This window comes from Culex quinquefasciatus, chromosome 3 (genome assembly GCF_015732765.1).
Source record: "Culex quinquefasciatus strain JHB chromosome 3, VPISU_Cqui_1.0_pri_paternal, whole genome shotgun sequence".
NCBI lineage: Eukaryota > Metazoa > Arthropoda > Insecta > Diptera > Culicidae > Culex > Culex quinquefasciatus.
The window spans coordinates 70,343,892-70,361,462 of record NC_051863.1 but is presented as its reverse complement, the minus strand read 5'-3'; the positions used below and the strand labels follow the sequence as shown (position 1 = coordinate 70,361,462).

General features: G+C 36.6%; 1 protein-coding gene across 2 annotated transcripts in view; it reads left to right on the top strand.

Moving 5' to 3' along the window:
• Window positions 1-566: 566 nt before the first annotated feature.
• LOC6047980 (protein sidekick-1) overlaps window positions 567-17,571 on the top strand; it is a 360,024-nt gene continuing 343,019 nt past the window's right edge. For both annotated transcript variants that reach the window (XM_038260201.1, XM_038260202.1), the window contains exon 1: window positions 567-1,355. The gene's annotated coding sequence lies outside the window, so the exon portion shown is untranslated. The remainder of the gene's footprint in view (window positions 1,356-17,571) is intronic.

Sequence of the window (17,571 nt, the reverse complement as noted above, 5' to 3'; positions counted from 1 at the left end):
CTTTAATATTTTAATCAACGGCGGTGTGCGGTGTGTATCATTTATCATATCCGTAAATCACATTAAATTAACCCGCACCTGTCGATTTTCCCTGACCTTTTGACATTTCCACAGCGAGTCCTGATTGGTGGTTGGCGGTGGTGACTATCATACCTGTTAACATTAAATTATAGCAGCATTCAAAAATTAATGAACCGCACGTTTATTTTTATTTCCACGCTAATTTGCGAGTTTTTCACCCACACGCTGGAAAATTGGCTTATTTATCCAATTTCCTGCCTGTTTCTCCACTCTTTCGCGAGAACGCTCTCTCGTCCACGAATGAACGCCGCGCTCTCCCGAACCGGTTCACTGGAAGCGCTCCCGAACCGGTTCGCCCGTCTTCGGCCAACTCGCCCAAACGCTGTGCTGCGTCGACGCGAGGTCGTTCGGAATTTTCGCACCCGTAGTTCGTGCATTTCGCCGCCGGAAGGGGAACGTCCTCGCTTCCAGCGGGCGACCTGGAACGCTGGAAACTGCCACGGTGATCGCCACGGACGGCCTCGGCCAACGTCAGTACGGTTGAGCTTCTCACGCGGTCCGTGTCGGTTCTTGGCGAAGCTCTGCGGTCCGATTTTGGGTTTCGGGATATTGCGTTACGTCGCGAGTCACGACTACGTCGCGCGAGGTGGCAAATATTTTGGTCCGTCGGGGAACTTCCGGGTGTGGGAGCAAAAGGGAAAGAGAGAGAGGGCGCACCGGAAATCGAATCGACAGCGGGAAGAAGAAGAATTTAAAGGTTGATTGAAAATTTGGTTGGGATTAAATTTTCGGTGGAATTTGAAGGCTCGGCGTTCATCGGAAAAGGGGGTTACTGGGCCACACAGCGGCGGTCAAGGTCCGGGAAGTGGTGAAAGTGCCGGGAGATTTACGGAGCGTGATGTAACATCACAAAAGTGCCACTTGGCGTTCACTCTTACCGCAAAAGGTCGGAGCGTTGGTGTGGGGTTGGGCACAGAGGCGGGAGTGTTAATTTGACACGAGTTTGTTTTTAATTCTGAGTGCTGTGTCGAGTGTGGCAGTAATTAATGACAGCTCCCCGTGGGTCTTCTGTCTTTGCTAGTGTTTTCGACGAGGTGGGAAAAGTCTCCCCGGTGAATTGACACCCGGAAAATCATCCTGCTGAGCAAAAGGTCGTCGCACAGAAGAGTGGGACGGTAAATCAAAAAGAAGAAACCTCGACGCGACACGACACGACAGGTTGGGAATCAGCTGGGAGCGCTGCAAGCACTGCTGGTGTCATTAGTGAGCTTGCGGTAGAGGAGAAGAAGAAGAAGACTAAGAGGAAGGCGCTTCGTTTAGCGGCTTTGAATGAAGTGAGTGCACTCCTTCACTGGTTAGATGTTTCTGAATGAACTCCAAGCTGTAATGAGATGGAGTGGGTGGTGAATGCAGCTTGTAGTGAAAGTTGGACTGCATTAGCTGTTCAACTAGTTTGACGTATCGATGTGAAATCTTTCTTGTATCCATAATAAAACTAGATTAATTTTTATTCAACTTGTATCCAAATAAGGACGGCCAAAGTTTAACCTCGATTTTCACAGTATTGGCTGCCAAAATTTCAGAAGGCATTTTCTTTAAAAATGATTGTCGATTGGAATTTTTCTATGAGGTCTAATGCAATTTCATTTAAGGAATTATTGTTTAAAATTGATTTCATGTTTGTTAAATTTGGATTTAAGAGTAGCTTATCTATCAAACAAAATGGTAATATTTTTTATGGCAGCCAACATTGAACTAAAATCCTTGGACACTCTTATTCTAAATACTTCCTTTGGAGTGTTATGTTCTTTTATAAGTTAAATAGATTTAAAATGTGAAAAAATAAGTACTGAAGCAAAAATCTCTATGCTCATTATAAAAATATCAATTTATTCAACATGTATTTCATTTTGATATAATAAAAAATATTTTTAATTAACTTGAAATAAAATTTCACAATAAAATAAAACCACTTTTGAAAACTTAAACTGGAAAACACTTACTTTCTGTATTTTTCTTGATAAAGCCGTTTGAGTTGCAAAATTTGATTGATCGTGTAGCGGAGTTTTATTCTAGAGGTAAGTTTTCACCAAATATGGTGGAATTGTAAAAAAAGTCACTCAACAGTTTCAAACTTTGTTAGATTTTGTAGACCATTGCATTGTCTTTCAACTCTGACCAAAGTCAATGAGAACGTCAAAATATAAAGTAGTATAGTTTTAAAATGCATTTTCAGTTAGTCTTGTTGTTATGCATTCATTAGTTTCCAAAAGAGGTGGGTAAAACCTGGGTGCGGAATAGTGGTTCGCAAAACGGCCTCAATTTGGAACTGTCAAAGTGGAACCAATTTACTGTTCGCCAAAAGTAGAGAGTATTGTTATCGATCATTAAAAATTGTTTGTTTTTTGGAAGAATGAAAAAAATGTGTGGCTTTTGAGGACCTGGAGTTTAAGTCAAGAAATCTTAAGAAAGTTACAGGGGTAATTCTCTACCAACTCACACGAAATCGGGAAAAGTTGCCCCGACCCCTCTTCGATTTGCGTGAAACTTTGCCCTAAGGGGTAACTTTTGTCCCTGATCACGAATCCGAGGTCCGTTTTTTGATATCTCGTGACGGAGGGCGGTACGACCCCTTCCATTTTGAACATGCGAAAAAGAGGTGTTTTTCAATAATTTGCAGCCTGAAACGGTGATGAGATAGAAATTTGGCATCAAAGGGACTTTTATGTAAAATTAGACGCCCGATTTGATGACGTACTCAGAATTCCGAAAAACGTATTTTCATCGAAAAAACAATAAAAAAGTTTTAAAATTCTCCCATTTTCCGTTACTCGACTGTAAAATTTTTGGAACATGTCATTTTATGGGAAATTTAATGTACTTTTCGAATCTACATTGTCCCAGAAGGGTCATTTTTCATTTAGAACAAAATTTTTCATTTTAAAATTTCGTGTTTTTCTAACTTTGCAGGGTTATTTTTTAGAGTGTAACAATGTTCTGCAAAGTTGTAGAGCAGACAATTACAAAAATTTTGATATATAGACATAAGGGGTTTGCTTATAAACATCACAAGTTATCGCGATTTTACGAAAAAAATTTTTGAAAAAGTTACTTTTTGCGTTTCTCTTTGTTTCGTCGTCCGTGTCTGTCGCGGGTGACCATGAACGGCCATGATCGATGACGACCAACTTTTTTAAAACTTTTTTTCGTAAAATCGTGATAACTTGTGATGTTTATAAGCAAACCCCTTATGTATATATATCAAAATTTTTGTAATTGTCTGCTCTACAACTTTGTAGAACATTGTTACACTCTAAAAAATAACCCTGCAAAGTTAGAAAAAACACGAAATTTTAAAATGAAAAATTTTGTTCTAAATGAAAAATGACCCTTCTGGGACAATGTAGATTCGAAAAGTACATTAAATTTCCCATAAAATGACATGTTCCAAAATTTTTACAGTCGAGTAACGGAAAATGGGAGAATTTTAAAACTTTTTAGTGTTTTTTCGATGAAAATACGTTTTTCGGAATTCTGATTACGCCATCAAATCGGGCGTCTAATTTTACATAAAAGTCCCTTTGACACCAAATTTCTATCTCATCACCGTTTCAGGCTGCAAATTATTGAAAAACACCTCTTTTTTCGCATGTGCAAAAATGGAAGGGGTCGTACCGCCCCTCTGTCACGAGATATCAAAAAACGGACCTCGGATTCGTGATCAGGGACAAAAGTTACCCCTTAGGACAAAGTTTCACGCAAATCGAAGAGGGGTCGGGGCAACTGCTGTGTGAGTTGGCGGAGAATTACCCACAGGCGAGATCGTCATTTTTAATAATTATGAACGGAAGTTGTTAATGGAGTCGATGCGTTTTTATCCATCCAAAAGTTGTCTTTATTGCTTGATTCCGTTTGAAAACTTGGTTTACTGAAAATCTTCTCTATTTGTTGGATCAGTTTCGCTAGAATTAGCGATGTTTTTTCGCTGGACCAGAAAGAGCTGCAGGATTCAAAAATAAACCAGGGAATTTATCTGCAACATCGCAGAATAACACTCTCGCCGCAGTTCTTCGTCACCCGTAAAAAAGAGAAACCTCTTCTAACCGATCGATATTTGAAAACACACACAATTTTCCAGCAAAATATGTCAAATACTAGAAAAAACTAAACACAAGCTACTGATTATAAAACAGCTCATTTTCCAGTAAAAAAAAGTCATGCTTGTGCTTGAACAGCCTTCTGCTTTGTGGATGTAAACAAAGTGGGACCATTCGAAAATCACGTTACGCATTCTCTCTATTCATCACCCAGGGTAAAACTACTCTTTTTAGGAGCCGCTCATTTTCGCTCCTTCTTTAAAATGATCCGCTCTTTTGAACGGATCTTTCGCCCTCTATCAAAAATGTTGCTGAAAAGACTGTTTAAAAAAACTGTGATTTTTGATGTTTTTTATTAGACTTTATTAGACATTATTTTTAAATAAGCTAAAAACGAGAATCTTAACGTTCGAATAATTCTAGAGCTTTGGAGAAAATGCTATTAATTTTACAAAATTGTGCTTATTTCTGCTAAAATTGATACAATTTTATCATGAAAAATTGTACTGTGAATAGAGCGTCCAATTTCCCGTCCCGGGAAAAAAAATCCCGGGAATTCCCGGGATTTCTCGAAAAAAAAATATTTCCCGTTTCCCGAGAAATTTATAAATTACCCGGGAATTCCCGAAATTCAATCGGAAGTACACATTTTCTTAAATTGTTGGAACTTTTTTTTGAAAATGCTTTGAAAAAATAATAAATTTACAAACTCATGATTTTGTTCAATTCAATGTATTGTTTGGTTTATATATAAATAATCAGATAATCAGAATTATAATATCAGAATTATTTCTGATAATATTATTTTTTGAAGCAACTGGGTATAGATCTTGCTTAATGAGTATTAAATTATGACAATTAGGTAAGCAGATTGATGTTATTTCATCAAAAGAATTTGTGCAAAAAGAATTAAAATGCAATTAGTTGAACACCAAGTACTAAAGTAATTACAATCTGAAGTAAAAGAATTATGGAGCACTGGTGCAACTACAGGTGTTAGAAGTCTTTTTGTCAAATGATATGAATTTATCGTATAATTTAAATTATATTGCATAATAATACAAAAAAAATCATTGAAAAATAACTTTCTATTGTTTGTTCGCAAAAAATGCAAAAATATATTCAAAGCTTACTTCAATTATTTAAAAACATTGGGTTGTTTGAAGTAAAACCAACACTTAAAAGCTTTACCATTTGTTCAAGAGCGGAAACCAGCAATTGTCATGAAAAACATAATTTCTGCATGTTTTTTTTTCTTATTTCAATAAACTGGTCACAGAGGCATGTGAGAAGTGCGGTGCTTCGGTGGACGCGCAGTCCTGTTTTTTCGTGAATATTTTCGTCTCTTTTGTGTCGCTCTTTGTGTGCATGAGGTGATTGGGCATAATAATTGAATAATGCCATCAGAAGTGCGGTGCTTCGGTGGACGCGCAGTCCTGTTTTTTCGGGATAATTTTCGTCTCTTTTGTGTTGCTATTTGTGTGCATGGGGTGATTGGTTTTATGTGAGTAGGTTTTATGTGGTTAGGTTTTATTTTTTATGTTATTTTCTTTCTCTCCATTTCCTCAGTTTGATTTGCGATGAGTTTCCGTAGGGTCGTGTTTTTTTTCGCGTTCGTCGTCGGTGTGTTTATCGTTTTTTTTTTCGCGTGCGTGTATGTGTGTAAAGGTGCGGCTGGCTCTGGTTGTCATCGATGACAATTGAGCCAGTCTGATTTGCGATGCCTTTCCATCGTGTTGCAGGGTTTTTTCGCGTTCGTCGTCGGTGTGCAATAACAACAAAACTTATCATACCATTTCTGCTCGATAAACGTCGTAACTCGTCGTTCACTTCGCTAATCAGTACCCCACTAAATATCAATCATGTAAAACTCGTAAAAACATCTCACTTAAAAAGTCAGACTGTTAAATCCTTCATCATTTAATTACAAATAATTTTGGTTTTATCTTTCCACAGCCGGCTGTCTAAGATTAAACCATTTTAATTAAAAGTTAACAGCCGATAAACGGGAAATGTCTCATCCGCAGCATCCGATTGCTTGCCTTGAGAATAAAACATAATACCTTTCAACAAACACTATGATTTTGGGTCGCATCATCATCTTCTATGATGAATCCTGACCAAACACCCTATCCTACTAACAAGTTTTCAGGTTCCTGGCGCTCGTGGGGTGTAAGCACAGAGTAAATCAGCTGCCCTAGTAGCAACCTGCGCTAACTAACATTCCCGTCCCTTAAAATCGAGATCTACAAACTGACATGGCGGGCGCCGTTGGTGGCCAATGACTGTTACCTATTCGCAACTGATCTAGCTTTAGCAATCATGGTGTTTTATCTTTTCAGCGCATTCATTCATGCTGTTGATACGGGAAACACCACTAGATCGTCGAAGCATATAATCAGTAGTGCTGAAAGGATATTACGGTTCTGTTCAGCAACGGAGGGGCAACCATGGGTGATCTCTCATGCTCATGCTCATGCTCAATAAACTGGTCACAGAGGCATGTTAAAAATATCTCATCAAAAAATACCAAAATCCATTTTCTTGTAGTTGAATGATTTTTTACATGCAGTCATGCTGTTAATTGATCTTCACACTTATTTAAACCATTAATGTTGATGTCCAATACAATTTTGTTGCATAGCATTAATTAAAACCAAGATCATAACAATTTTAAATTTCCCGGGAATTCCCGGGATTTTCCAGGAAATTGCCTGAAAATTTCCCGTTTCCCGGGAAATTTGTAACCCCGGGAAATTGGACGCTCTAACTGTGAACTCTTTCATAAATTCTTATTTACACAGAAAAAAAAGTTGAATTTTGGAATGTTGAAAATTTGGTAGGTTGCCTCTTTTTTTGAGTAATATTCCATAAAAAATGTGTAAAAATGTGAACCTGATGAATATTCATCAAAAACTGATGAAAATTCATCATTTTCTGGGGTAAAATTAATCATTTTTTTGCCACAAAATCTGTCACCATTTCCTGATGAATATTACCATATTTTTTTATTCTGTGTAATCAAAAAGTATATAAATGCTAAAGTTAAATCAGACAAGAGGAGTTAGGATATTGAGCATGAGCATGAGCATGAGAGACCACCCATGGTTGTCCTTCTCCGTTGCTGAACAGGACCGTAATATCCCATCAGCACAACCGGTCACACGCTTCAACGATCAAATGATGTTTCCCTTATCAACAGCATGCATGAAAGCGCTGAAAAGATAAAACATCACGATTATCAAAACTAGAGCCGGTGCGAATAGGAAACAGTCGTTGGCCACCAACGGCGCCCGCCATGTCAGTTTGTAGATCTCGAGGGAATGGGACGGGAATGTTAGTTAGCAGGCTGCTACCAAGGGTGGGTTCTATACGATATCCACACCCCCGCGTGTGCCGGAAAACTACTTCTACTTGGGATTTTGTTAGTGGGTAAGGGTAATGGCCAGGATTCAACATAGAGGATGATGATGCGACCCAATAATCAATAAATTTTGTTTAATGGTGTGATGTATTATGCATTCTCAAGGCAATCAGTCGGAGTATGCGGATGAGACTATTCCCGGTTATTTGGTGTTGAGTTTAGCATAAAAGATTTAATCTTAGACAGCCGGCTGTGGAAAGATAAAACGAAATAAAATGCGAAAACGCGAAACCACCCGGATTGAAATACACGCACAATCGGGGGGGACAACAGAGACGGAAACGGCAACGAAAATCCTGCGTGAGGACCGCGACGCACACCGTTGAAATTCTCCCACTTTCTTTTTAGAATAATTTTAATAAAAAAAAAAAAAAACTTTGTAAAAAACCCAAAACACATAATGGTAAAAACAATTAAAAAATTACCGTGCTGTGATTTTTTCAACAACACATAAGGCAAACTTTATTTAAAGTTTTTGTTGCCCCGAAAAATCAGGGGACAAAAAAAAATTATTCTTTTTTTCAAAAAACATCAAAATTTTAATGGAAATTTAAGTGCAATCAGCTGAGATCAATTTAAAATGCATTCCCTTGCGTCTAGAATCATTTTTAAGCATGTTGATTTAATAATCTTTTGAATTTTTGAAAATTTTCGATCTTTAGTTATTTTTTGTTCATTTTTTTTTGTTTTCGTCAAATCTTACATTTTTTAAGACTAATGATTGCAACACAACTGAACTAGCGTGAAATGCATTTTTTAACACTTTTTGCATTCAAATGTTGAGACTATGGCTTGTTCTTTGATTTTTTTTTAGATTTAATCATACTACACATACTTTTTTGAAGTTGTAGCTATTTTCAATTAAAACATAATTCTATTTTATCTAATCTAATCTAATCGAACACAAGCGCAGCCAGTCCGAAGAAAGCATCCGGGAAGAACTTATGGTTAGATTCCGCCTCAAGTTCCTTATTGTCATTATTAATGATTGCAGTACTTTCGAGAACCCCCGAAGTGTATTACACTCATTAAAGCGGCCCGGCCTACTGCGTTGCATTAACCGCATGAGACAGATTCTATGAACGGATCCCACATTCCATATAACCATCAGGGGAAGAAGAAGAAGCCGGGGACATACCGTACCAACTGGTTCGAGTTATTTATAGATTATAATGGTGTGTGGTGTGTAGGGGAATCGTTGGGGAAGGGATTGTTGTATTATATAGTAAATGACCTTGTGACATTATTTCACCACTACGGATTAATTCACTCATGTTGTATTAATCCCTCGGTGGCCGAATGCCAAGAGTATCCGACTTTCAATCCAAAGGTGTGAGTTCGAATCCCACCTGATTCTATGCGTTTTTTGTTCATATTCAAAGTTCAATTACAGTTGACAAATTTCAAGGAGACCAGTCGGGAATCGAACCCTGAACCTTCCGCTTGTGAGGCGGGAGCCGTACTGCCGTTCTACGCATAATTGTCCCATGTTCAAAAAAGTGCAACTGAGAAAAACGCGATTGAAATTTTTCGACCGATTTCTGTGTTTCTACGCATAATTGTCCCGTGGGTTCCTATTCGCCCTATGTGTCCCTAATCGCCCCAGTTAGCAGTTTATTACCCTTATTTGTGATCCAGACAAGAGGAGTTAGGATATTGTTATTAAATATTTTTTGGGCAAAATTTTCCAAGTGAAGCATTTTGAATTGCTCAAATTTGTACTCCGGTAATTCTAAATGGTGTCTCCCGGTCAGTTATGCAACGAAAAGATTTTTATTTTGTTAGAAAATCATTCACTATTGTAGTAATTTAAGTTCATCAAAAAGTTCACCGTGTAAATAGTTCTGACAAATTTGATATAATTTATAAGCATTGAAATACTAAAATCACTTCTTCAATCCTTAATGAATGGATTGAAATTAAATTAATGATATTTATAAATTTTAAAATAGCAAAAATTTAAAAATGATTCCATCTTGGAACGGATCTTTCAAAAGACCAGAGTTTCAAAAAGAACCGCGGTTCTTTTTTTGTGAGCCATGGTTCGTTCGCTCTTTTTTGTGAACCGGCTCTTTGAGCGGCTCGCTCTTTTTTGTCCACCTCTAGCTTTCAATAAATATAAGTTTTAATAACAAACACATTCTTCACATTCTCACATTTGAACACAACACACATTCATTTGAAATTATTTCCAGCTGATAAGACCTTTATTTCCGTTAAAACTTTGAAAGTTTTTTGTTTAAGTTTATTCACCCTCTGAATGACTTTGAGCCAAAGAGTGACACTGGACCAAATTTTACGATTGTATAATAACTGATAGCTTAACAACAATAAGTTTGAATGGTTAAGTCTACGCGTTGCAAATATTGTTCTTTGCATATGTTGACCTCTCCTCTAATTTTCAAACATGTTATAAAATGTAAAATAAGTAAAAAGCAAAAACTTAAACAAAATAGATGAAGTTTTAGTATTATTACCTTTATAAACATTTAAAATTAATCTCGGGTGAATTTTAAAAGAGCCGTAAGAGCCATCGTGACCTCCGGCACTAATTGTTGTTTTTTTCCAAATTGAAACAATATTTCATTTATTTCAAGTTTTGGGCGATTGAAGGACGTGTAGATGAACAATCTTAAGCATTTTTGAGGTTGGTTTTTCGTATGTACCTAGGTCGAATACCGATGCAAAAAGGGCTTTATTTACCAATGGCTCTAACGTCTTTTTGAAAATGAAATAAAAAACATACCGTCATCAGGGGTGACATTGGGTCTGGGGGGTGAGATTGGGTCATACAATGTTTTACTCAATCTCAACCCCAAGACCCAATATAACCCCTGATGACGGCATTATGTATATTTCACCAAATAAAAAAGCGGTTTAAGTTATTTTTAAATGATCCTGGAGAGTGCCTTCCCGAGAGGAGCGGAGCGGCTTTGTAAGCGAGTGGTCTTGGGTTCGATTCCCATCTGCTCCCAACAAGAAAGTATAGGAAATATAAATCTTGAAACTGAACTGAACATGAACGAAAAATCAAAGTCGCTCGAGTCGGGGTTCGATCCCCCGTCCTTTTGAATTGGTAAGCAAAAATGCTAACCACTATGCCTTCGCGACTTGGTGAGCTATGACTGGAATTAGGAATACTGTTACTATCAACTATATACGCGCTGGGTCCTTGTCCATTTGACAAGGGTTTGGAAGTTCTAAATAACGTTTGAATCCGATTGGTCCAAACGTTCTTTAGGGCGGGGCTTGTCGATAAAGCTGAAGTACCTCGCGCTTGGCTAGCCAGCGTAGAAATGGGTCACCGAAGCTCGACAGAGCTAACACCTTCAAAATGCCTATGCGAGTTATTTGCATGTATAGAATGTAATAAAAAATAAAAAATATAAATAAAAATTGAAATTACAAGCCTAGGTTTCAACATTTGGAAGTAAAAAGTGTTTTCAAATGCAATGCAACGCGCCCATTTGCTTTCCAATCATTATTTTTCAAAATATCGAGGTATCGACAGATTTTACATTGGTATTACATGAACATTTTAAATGTTTTTAAAGGAGTTCAAACATGCTAAATATGATTATAAACGCAGGAAAATGTATTTTAACTGGTTTCAGTTAATTAATCTCTAATTTTTATCAAAATTTTGAAGTTTTTCGAAAAAAAAAATTTGCCTCCTGATTATTCAGGCAACATAAACTTTGAAAAATATTTGCAGCGGCCTTAACAAATTTTTTCATCGTATTCCTTGATTCCAATCAAAGATAACATATTTACAAATGCTGAATAAAATCATTAAACATTGGCTGACGGCTTACAAATTATGAACAACATTTGAAAAAATGTGAAATTTTACATATGCCAGGCAAAATCCATGTCAGCAAAAAACCAAAATGTTCAAGCCATAAAAAAATAATAAAATATGTTGTTATGCACAACATTTTCGATTAAACTTATGAATTATCTTAATTATTTATATACAAAGACCAAATCTCATGGTCAAAATAAAGTCCCGGACAAAATTGGTCAACATTTTCCCATAATTCTGGCTATATTTGGCAAAATAACAAATATTAGCACATTGTTTCGTTTTCGTTTTACGGAGCAAGGTGGGGGACGCGGCCTCAAGTCAGTCCAAGTCCGGTTTCTTGTGGAAAAAAGGGTAGTGGCCGAACTAGTATTGCATACCAAATGAACACCACCGGAAGATATAGGGGATCGGGAGGGGGGAGGTGAAAGAAAATTAATGTTGATGTGAGTAGTAAGAACTTGGATGATTTGAGCAGTTACGGTAATCTAAGTTTAACACTGAATAAAGAAAATCTGAAATTGTGATTCAAAGTAAGAAGGCCCGGAATAAATTAAATTATTAGTTAATTAAATAAGAAAATGTAACTAATCGGAGATCTATACAAAAGAAACCTATGATGTATTCCAAATTTAAAGGAAATAAAAATACTAGAGAAAAAAGATGAAAACTAACTGCCGACCTGTCACGTCCGTCAATAGTCTTGTCGTACATTACAACTAGAAACAGATCTGCCAATGAAATGTTACACTTCGTTCAAATCAACTAATCATTTAAGTCCAATTATTCATCTACGGAAAACTATCTAACTTTAATCAACAACCTAAACTAAACTGTCTGAAAATAAATTTAATCTCAAATCCCCGAATGTTTTATTATAACGCCAAATAAGGTAAAGGATCTTGTTTTTAAACCAGTCTTGCCGCTTCCAAAAACCAATAAACATAAATGAACAGTTCATAAGTTGAACACTAGTAATTGAGACGACTATTTCATGCCATTCATTTCATTAGGGCATAGAGCTTTGCAAACAAGAGTGCATCTCTATTATACCTTATGTAAACTGTCATTTGAGTGAAGGAGACACACTCCTGTTCACAAAACCCATGCGCCCTTTTGAAATGTTAGGCTCCATTTGATCGTCAAGGCTCCAGTAGACCCTCGATTCGCAACAATGGTCGATACAACCATAATCCGAAAACCGTTAGTTCAACAGATTAACGAATTTTGTCCGATATCATCGCACTATTGATTGACCGAGACTCTATGGAAATTTTGACATATCAAAATGCTACGTAATAATATTTTTTTTAAATTAATTTCAAAATCTATTCTATCCTACAATGCCTAGAAGAGGCCTCTGTTTCTGTTGTGAGTAAGCGCTGGTTTCAGAGTTCATTTTTCAATTTAAAAGGGGTGGGAGACGACTAATTTGCTTCATGAACTCCTACTCGGCCTTGGGACCACCTCTTAAGACACTGATGGCTCCTAACTAGGAATTAAACCTAGACACAGCGTCGAGGCCCGCTTCGCATGGCAAAAATGTTGGCTGGGGGGAAGTGATATTATCACGAAATTTTATTTTAAAGCCAACATTGCTAACGGCGTCGAGGTCCTTACTCATGCCCAAGGACAAATATTAGCACATTGTTATGGAAAATTGGTTAAAAATTTCCCATAGTTATTATAAAGTTCTACAGTAAAAAATAATAATAAATAAGGTTATGAATATTGATTGCTTTTTAAAGCATGAATATCACACAAATAAAGCGAGCAATGTTTGAATGATTTTCCAAAAACCAAACTTTGAGTTGCTATCGTCATTCTCTCTCATAAGATCTGTTCAATAACAATTTTTAGACAAAGTGGTGGAGATGCTATTATTTTTTTTCTTCTCATTACCGATGGTCATGACTTTTTGATAACAAAATAAGATGTTGGGACCCGTGGTGTAGGGGTAAGCGTGGTTGCCTCTCACCCAGTCGGCTTGGGTTCGATCCCAGCAGGTCCCGGTGGCATTTTTCGAGACAAGATTTGTCTGACCACGCCTTCCATCGGACGAGGAAGTAAATGTTGGCCCCGGTCTAACCTAAAGGGTTAGGTCGTTAGCTCAGTCCAGGCGTAGGAGTCGTCTCCCTGGGTCTTGCCTCGGTGGACTCGCTGGTAGGCAGTTGGACTAACAATCCAAACGTCGTCAGTTCGAATCCCGGGGTGGATGGAAGCTAAGTTGTAAAAAGAGGTTTGCAAATTGCCTTAACAATTAAGCATTCGGAATCTTGCAATCGAGAACGCTTAGGCAATGCTGTAGAGCAAACAATTTGAATTTTGGACAGGACTTGTTATTCCCCGGATGGGTTCCCTCCCTCTAATACATTACAGAATGGTTTTATAAGATCGTTTCCCATTAATTTATCAATCACAACTCGATGTTGTTTTTATTTTCCTTTGGCTTCTATTTTTTCCCAAATCATCAATGATGAGCAATCTCATCTCCATGCCTGACATTACTCGAAAAGCCGTACGACATACGCTCAAGTTACATGTTCAAGCTTTTCCGCTGACGAGTGCAAAATTAAATCTCCACTCTGCAGCGATTTACATTTGCGTGTACCACGAGACACTAATGAGACACATCCCGTTCGCGCCTCGCTACATAATTAGAGCAACTCGCCAATTGACAGTGAGCACACGTCAGCCTGTGATTGCGCGCGTTTCCCAACTCACCCAACCGCCTATCATTACAACTGCCCAGAAGCACGGCCCCGAACGAGATATCGAGATGGCATGGGTTCCCTTCGCACCAGACAGGGACGTCCCCGGGATGAGGCCACTTTTCCGGATGGACCACGGAAAATAATCGCACAGACAGGGAGTGCATTCTGTTAGGCCTTTGCATATATTTTTTCAACTTTATGTTCCCCTACCCCATTAACAATTTCATCGAAAAATCAAGAAGAAAAAATGCTATAAATTGAAATTTTTATTGAAAATGCTTTTTAACAGTCGGTTGTAAACTTCTTAGGATAGATAAATGAAAAAAAAAAAAAACGTTTTTAATGCTTGTATTTATGCTTAATTTTGGGACCCAACACAACCGATTTTTTCATTAACTTATGGACATTTTTAAAACTTTGACAGTAGCATGTCTGTAACAATGTATTCAGCGTTTTGTAGAACACTTTGTTTGAAAAAAAAAATGCAAATAGAGCTTGAAATTTGTTTTTTTGAATCATTAATGTAATTTTCAGATCTTTTTATAAGAAATATTTATTATCATCGAAAACATATAATTTAGCTGGGCCATGATTTCTACAAGTATTAGAACCGAGTATTTAACAGAACAAAAAAAATTCAGAGGCTATAACTTGAAAACGGATAAAGATATCAAATTTCAATTAATTTTTGTGTGAGAAAAGTGCAGGGGAACTTACCTATTCCCAGCCTGCTAAGCGGTCGTGTCTGAATGATGCTGGATAAGCTGGAGTGTTCTTTAAAACTTTCTAAAACCAAGTACGACAACCAGTAGAGAAGCTTTTTGTGAACAATTCTGTTTAATTTGACTTTTAGTAAAAGTTGTTTTTATGCCTTTTACAAGCACAATACAAAAATATTTCCCAACTGTATTCTGGTCTGACGAGATTGCACTAGAGCCCACGAAATTTCTATTTTCGGCTGAGTTTTTTTTTCTTTCTGCGCTCTTTTGTGTCTGCCTAATATTGCCATTTGTAACGAAATATTAAGCCAACGTTCACGACATAAACTCTAAAAAAATATTTGCAGCGGTCAAACTGTTTATTGAATTTGACACTTTTCAAGACCAGGTTATGGGACTAAAAACTGTACTGAATCGAGCAAATCCGGGTAAAATTCTTATAAAAAGGTCGAGTGAATCAAATTATTATTTTTTGGATCAGCCTCTCCAAGCAAACTTTTGCTCTGTATTTAATTTTATGTATACGTGAAGAATGGTCTAACGTGAATATTTAATTAGAATCTAGAACAGGGGTGAAAAAAGTATGGCTCGCATCTGTATAGTGATTTTAAAATTTTGCCCTTAGTTTTGGTATCGTCATCAGAGGTGACATTGGGACTGGGGATGAAATTGGTTCATTCAAATTTCAGGTTTTTTGTGTAACCCAATCTCACCCCTAGACTCAATGTTACCCCCGATGACGGTACAGTCCAGACTCGATTATCCGAAAGCCTCGGAAAAAATTCACTTCGGATAATCGATTCACGAAAAAAAAATTTTTTTTTTCGTTGTCTTATTTTTGATTGTCGAGCTTAAGTATAACCCCTTAATTACGCTAAACTGATTTACATTCAGACGTGCATCCGCTCTATCTCCTCTTTTAGAAGAACTTGTTTGGCATTTGGCGTAGATGATTCCCAGCATGTTGTGCCAGTGTTTAGAGTACACTTATTACTAGAGGTGGGCAAAAAAAAAGCGAGCCGCTTCACTAAAAAGAGCGAACGAACCATGGCTCACAAAAACAGAACCGGGGTTCTTTTTTAAACTACGGTCTTTTGAAAGTACCGTTCCAAGATAGAATGATTTTTGAACTATTGTTATAAATATAATTTATCGAATTTCGAATAAATTGCATCACAAATTTTGTTTTTAGAATTGAAAATGCAATTCTCAATTGAAAAATAATTGCTTATAAAAATTAAACCCAAAATTGCATTGTTGCCAAACACCACTTTAAAGTTTTCAGTTACCTACTTTTCTTTGAAATTCCAAAAGTAAATGATTTTCTAAACAAAATGAAAAAGCTTTTCTTTATACAACTGATCGTACATTAAAGTATTTTCCGAATACAAATTTGAGCATTTAAAATTGCATAGCTTGTAAAATATTACCAAAAATCTACTAAATAGCTGAGAGATTATGGAAAAAAATAATTCTCTTGCCTGATTTAACTTCATTTTCTATAGACTTCATCGATTAAATCAGAATTTAGAAAAGAGTTCGCAAACTCACACAATTCTTAAAGTAACCTTTTCATCAAAATTTTGAAAAATAGCGAAAGAGCCGTTCAAAAGAGCGGCTCTTTTTAGTGCGCGAACGAAAATGAGTGGCTCCTAAAAAAGAGCGGTTTTGCCCACCTCTACTTATTACGCTAATCTTTAAGGCTCCTTAAGACCCTGAGAATCTATATAATGAACCAAGTGAGATATAGGGTAAGAACTGTTAAGTGCACTCAAAGAGCTTTTAAGACGTACTTCTTAAGAGCTTATGAGAACAGTCACATGAAAATATACCTGAAGTCCGTTTTCTTCAATGAACCAATGTTTTCTAAACATCACACTGAAAAAACCCAATTCTCGAAATCGTGAATTAAATTCACGAATGCGAGAACCACGAAGGAATATATTCACGTTTATGGTGCAAATGCACCATACTCATGAATAAAACAAGACGTTTTTAACTGGCAACAAGCATAACATTAGTTTAAACTTAAATGCCAACCAGAACAAGTTGAGTGCTGTTAAGAAGAGCTCTTAGTGCCGATGCATGTCTGTTTACATTTTTTAATCCAAGATGGCGGCCAATATGGTGGTGATGAAATATTGAAAAAATGCATGTAATTATTTAAAAAGCAATCAACTATTCAAATTTGACTAAAATGAGGTCGCAGAACTCGAATTTGATGTTTAAAACAAGAAAAGGATAAAACGAAAAAAAAATGTTTTGTTCGTGATTCGATTATCCGAAGTCCCACACAAACCTTCGGATAATCGAAACTTCAGATAATCGAGTCTGGACTGTAACCTAATAGTCAACAGAAATATTTTTTGTTGAAAAATCTATCTTATTGAATGTTTAAATGTCATTGAAAATTGTAGTTACGTCAAAACTTCTATCAAACATTTATGAAAATGAGTTATAAAATGTTCAAACTCTATTATTTAAAGTAGAAAACTTTAAAAATAGCAAAAACATAGGTCTTCCATACTTGTCGGAATTTGATCGAGGCATACCAAAATCTATTAAAATTATAATTAAATTGGAGGAATAATCAATTTTTCATCGATTTATCATTATAGTTGAACTTTAGGCCGTCGCAAATATTTTTTAGTTCATGGGGCCCTTTAAAAATCGGCTAGGAAATCAGAGAACAAAAAAACATATTTAAAAAAATGCAAAATGTCAATGGAACCAGACGTGCCATCGACTGAAAATTAAAAGGCATATTTCTGAGTTGCTAATAATTTTTAGC